Consider the following 5589-nt stretch of genomic DNA (forward strand, 5'->3'; position numbering starts at 1 on the left):
CTTGACAGGCTTTTTCAAAGAGACCCACTAAAATGGGCTCCACCTCTCCCAACAACCAGTCAAAATCCAAGGGCCAAGAACCAGCTCTTCCTAGTTTCCCGCCAGTAAACACCAGTGCCACAACACCTGGCAAGGAAGTTCAGAATTGTCCCGTTCAACGCTGGAAATTATTTATGTAGCTCTGGGATAGCCACTCATCTCTCCTCCCCCATCTCTCTGATTTTCCTAATCCAGGGAAACCTTTTGAAAGGCTTTTGTACTCCCCCAGATTGGGTAGTTTCACTGATTCTGGCTTACTGATTAACTGGACTGTAAACAGGCTTCAATAAATAGTTGCTTATAACCCTTTGATTCCCAGAGAATTTTGAGAAACTTGGCTTGTGCTTATTCCCTATATTACAATTTAAGGAGATGTATTAATTAGAATTCTCTGTCCATTTCGATCAATCCCACACTGCTGCCAGACTCCTTCTGAAGCACAGCTCTGTCTTGTCTCCTTGCTCCTCAAAAATCTTTCAACAGTTGCCATTGAGAAAATGGAAAGATGAGCCACAGGCCAGGAGAAAAATAACTGCAATTCACAAATCTGACAATATATCCAGAATACATCAAGAACTCTTACAACACAATAATAAAGCAACCCAATTCGAAAATGGGCAGAAGATTTGAATAGACATTTCATCAAAGTAGATATATGAACAGCTAATACGCACGCACATTTAACGATGTTCGCCATTATTGGCCACAAGGAAATACAACACAATGAGATATCACTTCACATCCACTAGAATGGCTATAATCAAAAAGTCACAATAACAAGTGTTGGTGAGAATAGGGAGAAACTGGGACCCTCGTATGGGAAAATAAATGTTGCAGCCACTTTGGAAAACAGTTTTGCAGTTACCTAGAAGGTTAAGTTTATACTTACTGTATGACCCAGTAATTTCACTTCTATGTATCTACCCAAGAGAAACGAAGACATACATCCACACAAAATGTGTACATGAATGTTCATTGCAGTATTATTTAAAATAGACAAAAAGTGGAAACAATTCAAATGTCCATTCACTGGTGAACGGATAAACAAAATATGGAACATCCAAGAAATGAAATATCATTTGACAATAAAAAGGAATAAAGTACTGGCATATTGTATAACATGGATGAACCTTAAAAGCATTATGCTTGGTGAAAGAAGTCAGATACAAAAGACCACATATTATATGATCCAATTGACATGAAATGTTTATGGAAGGCAAATGTATAGTAAATAAAATGTTGCATAGAGCTGGGAGTGTAAATGTAGAATGACTATAAGTGGGCAGATGGTTTCTTTTTAAGATGTTAGCAGTGTTCCAAGATTAGATTGCACAACTGTAAATCTACTAAAATTCACTGAATTGTATACTTAAAGCAGGTGAATTTTATGGTATACAAATTATATCTCACCAAAGCTGCTTTTTTTAAAAAAAGAAAAAGAATGAAGTACAGTCCCTCCCCCCAAAGTTAACTATAAATTTACTATATAACCTAACAACTCCACTCTGGGCACCTATGCAAGAGAACAAGGACTTGCACATAAGAATGTTCATAGCAGTCTTGGGGCACCTGGGTGGCTCAGTCGGTTAAGCGTCCGACTTCGGCTCAGGTCATGATCTCACAGTTTGTGAGTTTGAGCTCTGCGTCGGGCTCTGTGCTGACAGCTCAGAGCCTGAAGCCTGCTTTGGATTCTGTGTCTCCTCCTCTCTCTGCCCCTCCCATGCTCATGCTCTGTCTCTCTTTGTCTCTTAATAATAAATGTTTTTTTTAAAAAAGAATGTTCATAGCAGTCTTAATCATAAAGCCAAAAGGTTGAAACTACCCACATGTGCATTAACCGGTAAATAGATAAATCAAATGTGGTATAACCATATAACTGAATACTTCAACATGGATGGACTCCAAAACCACTATGCTAGACGAAAGAAGCCAACATGAAAAACCACATATTAAATTATTCCACCTATAGGAATTGTCATACAAAAGTAAACCAACAGAGATAGAAATCAAAATAGCAATTGCCTGGGGCTGGAGATGGGAATGGGGATTTACTGTAAATAGGCATGAGGAATCTAGCTGGAGCAATGAGGATGCTCTAAAACTGGATCATAGCAATGATTGCACAATTCATTGAATTGTACACTTAAAATGAGTGAATTTTATGGTATACAAATTACACCTGTTTTTCAAGAACAAAGTTTCAGTAGATCTTCAAGTGCTGCAGTGTTAAAATCCAGAGGCCTCAGCCTGGTCCTCAAGGCCTTCCTACATGGTCCAGGTGTGACTTGTCATCCAGACTCAGTACACCACACACTGTCTTCTGAGCATGCCCTCTTCACCTGCCTTCCTGCTTTTGCTTGAGCTGTTTCCCCAGGTGCCTCAACCCAGCTCTCAATCCTGGGTCTTCCTCACCTCCCCTTGCAATTGCTACTACAATCAGTCTTTGTATTTCCAATTCTTATTGCTTTGCCTATTAATGTACTTACCTACTATGTGCCTGGTGGGTGTTAGGATATAGTGCAGGCTCACTGACACCCTGGTCCTGTCATCTCGGATGGCCGACAGCCTCTAGCACAGAGCCTGGCATAGATGCACAACGAACAAACCCATTAATGATGTTTCATCTTGCATCCTTCTGCTCTATCTCTAGCAAACTTTCCCAAGGAAGTCCAATGCTTTTATAACCTGTCAGTAAAGACCACTATTCCCTCTTAGATATATCGGGTGAACACTGTATAGCCAGGCCAACCTGGCCCACAAATGGTCCAGAGGGTTGACCCTAGATAAGCACCAAATTCGTAGTGGCATAGGGCTGCCGCCTTACGCCCATTACTAAAATCCCATGGTATCTGATAAGATCCGGACACCCCAGGTGGTGAATCAAGAGAGAAGGCTGCGAAGGCATTACAGATGCTATCACACATTAGGCCTTTTTTCTAGGACAATACCTACTGTGACAACTGAAGGCTTGGCTTAGTGGCCCTCAGATAAGCCCAAATTGTTCCTCGGTAGAAGAATTCCCCTTTCTCTGGCAAATGTGCCTATAGTTCTTAGGGGACCTCACTCATGCTACACAGATGACTCCTCTTCTCTAGGAGAGGGATGTACCCTCCCTGCCTGTTTGAACTTTGGGTTGTTGTAAACAGGGAACCCTCTATATATCAGAGCTGAGGTTGCCACTTCTCTGGGATTCCACTTTGAGCACCGGAACACATGTCCTAAAGCCAGAATGCATGCAATGCCTCTCAAAACAACTAGAAGTGGAAGGAGTCTGAGTGTCAGAGGGATATATTAAAAAAATTTTTTTCCAGCTTTAATGAGATATAATTAACATAACATTGTGTACATTTAAGGTATACAATGTGATGATTCGATACATATATATGTTGCAAAATGATTACCACGATAGGGTCAGTTAACACTTCTATCACCTCACTTATCTTAGTGTGTGTATGTGTGTGTGTGTGTGTGTGTGTGTGTGTATGTGTGTGCATAGGGCGAGAATATTTAAGATCTACTCTCTTTTCAAGTATATAATAGAGTATTGTTAACTACAGTTACTGTGCTGTACATAAGATCTCCTGAACTTATTCATCTTACAGCTGGGAGTTTGTATCCTTTGACCAACATCTCATTTCATCCACTCCCCAACCCCTAGCAACCACCATTCTGTTTCTATGAGCTTGGCTTTTTTAGATTCCACATATAAGTGAGATCATACAGCATTTGTCTTTGACTTATTTCACTTAGCATAATGCATAAGGGTATGATTTTAAGTAAAGTTCAACTCCCTCTTAGGTCATTTGACCTTGGGCAAATTAATTAATTTCTCTAAATTTCAATTTCCTTCTGTATAGGATGGAGAAGAAACAGGTCCTTCCTCATGAGTTGGGTGGATCAGATAAGATAACACACGTAAGGCCTTTTGCACAGTGCCTGGCACACAGTAAGGGCTCCATACATATGATTAGCAGATTAATAGTAGTAGCAGCAGCATTAAGCAATTATTCTGTGCTCAAGACCATGCTAGATGATGGCATACAATTCATTCATTCAACAAATACATACATAAGGCCTTTACCATTAAAGGCTAATGGCTTTACTTATTATTTTTGATATAGAATAAACCCCAGCAAAGACCCCTGCTCATGTGGTGCTTACATTCTAGTGACGTGACAATCAATAGTGGAAAAGGCAGTCCCTGTCCTCAAAGCTATGGCTGAACAAACACAACACTGTGGGGGACATGATGTATGTATTCACTTGGGACCACTGAGCTGGGTCACGTAACAGCTTTGCTGGGTTTGGGAGAGTATGTGGGCACTGAATTAGATCAGAAGGTCCTGTCTCCCGCTGTGGCAGGTGTAATAATAGGCCCCCAAAAATGTCCACATTCTAATCCCTAGAAGCTGGGAGTATGTGATGTTACACGGCAAGGCACAAAGAAGTTTGCAGATGGAATTATGGCTGCTTATCAGCTAATCTTGAGATAGAAGGATTACCTGGCCCAGCCCTGTGTGATCACAAGGGTCCTCAAGAGTGAAAGACGAAGGCAGGAGGGTCAGAGCCACAGTGATGAGATGTGAGAAAGAGGCAGATTTTAGGCACTTCCTCTTTCCTGGGTTCTCAGTATCCTCACAGTTACCCCCTACCTGGTCCAAGAAATCTCCACTACTTCACAATTCTACATTGTTTTACAGGGTGCCAACTAGCTCCTTATTTATTCCCCACGACAGGCTGGGGAGGAGGGTACTGTAATTCCCGTTTCAGAGGAGGGATTTTTCCCAGGGTCACACAACTAAGTAGTGGAGGAGGGCCTGAACTCAGCACCCTTCAGCGCAGTGAGCCCAACATCCTACTCAACTAGCTCCAGTGAGTACAGATATGCAGCAGAAGTAAGGTCCCACCAGGGACATGTGAGCAAAGAAAGGAGCTCACCAAAACTTGTGAGGGATTGAGGAGGGGTAGAAGGATGTTAACATTAAGTAGGGAGGTGGGCAGCAGTCCTCCTCCTTCTGCTGTCACTCCTCCCTAGACCCTAGACAAGGGAGAGAGGGAGTGAGAAGGAGGGGGAAGAGAGAGAGAGACAGAGACAGAGACAGAGAGAGAAGGCAGAGGTTGTGGGTTTTAAATTTTAAACTTTAAAATTTCTTTCTATCATCCATCAGTAACTCTGAGCTCCTGCAGGACAGTCTCAGTGTCATTTAACCCTGCTTAATAAACATTAGTGGGCTAGACATATAGATGAATCATACATCCAGCGCCATTCAAATCACCAATCACTCTCTGAGATAGATTTGGGGTTTAAGTGTTATGAGAGAGCAGAGCAAAGAGGACCTGGCCAAGCGTGGAGAGTAAAGAATATTGGTCCTCAGGACAGACCAAGCTCCTACCAATGCTCCTTGCTGGACTGTTCTTCTCACAGCTTGTCACATGGGACCTTCCCCTGATCCTCTCACCTAAAGAGGCCTCTCCCTAGTTAGGCTTGGTCTTAGCTCCTATTTATTTTATTATCTTTTAATTTTATTTCTTAGAGAGAGAGAGAGCATG

Source organism: Lynx rufus, unplaced genomic scaffold (assembly GCF_022079265.1).
Source record: "Lynx rufus isolate CCGP_SWC_20201006 ecotype Redwood Valley unplaced genomic scaffold, mLynRuf1.p SCAF_11, whole genome shotgun sequence".
Classification (NCBI taxonomy): Eukaryota; Metazoa; Chordata; class Mammalia; order Carnivora; family Felidae; genus Lynx; species Lynx rufus.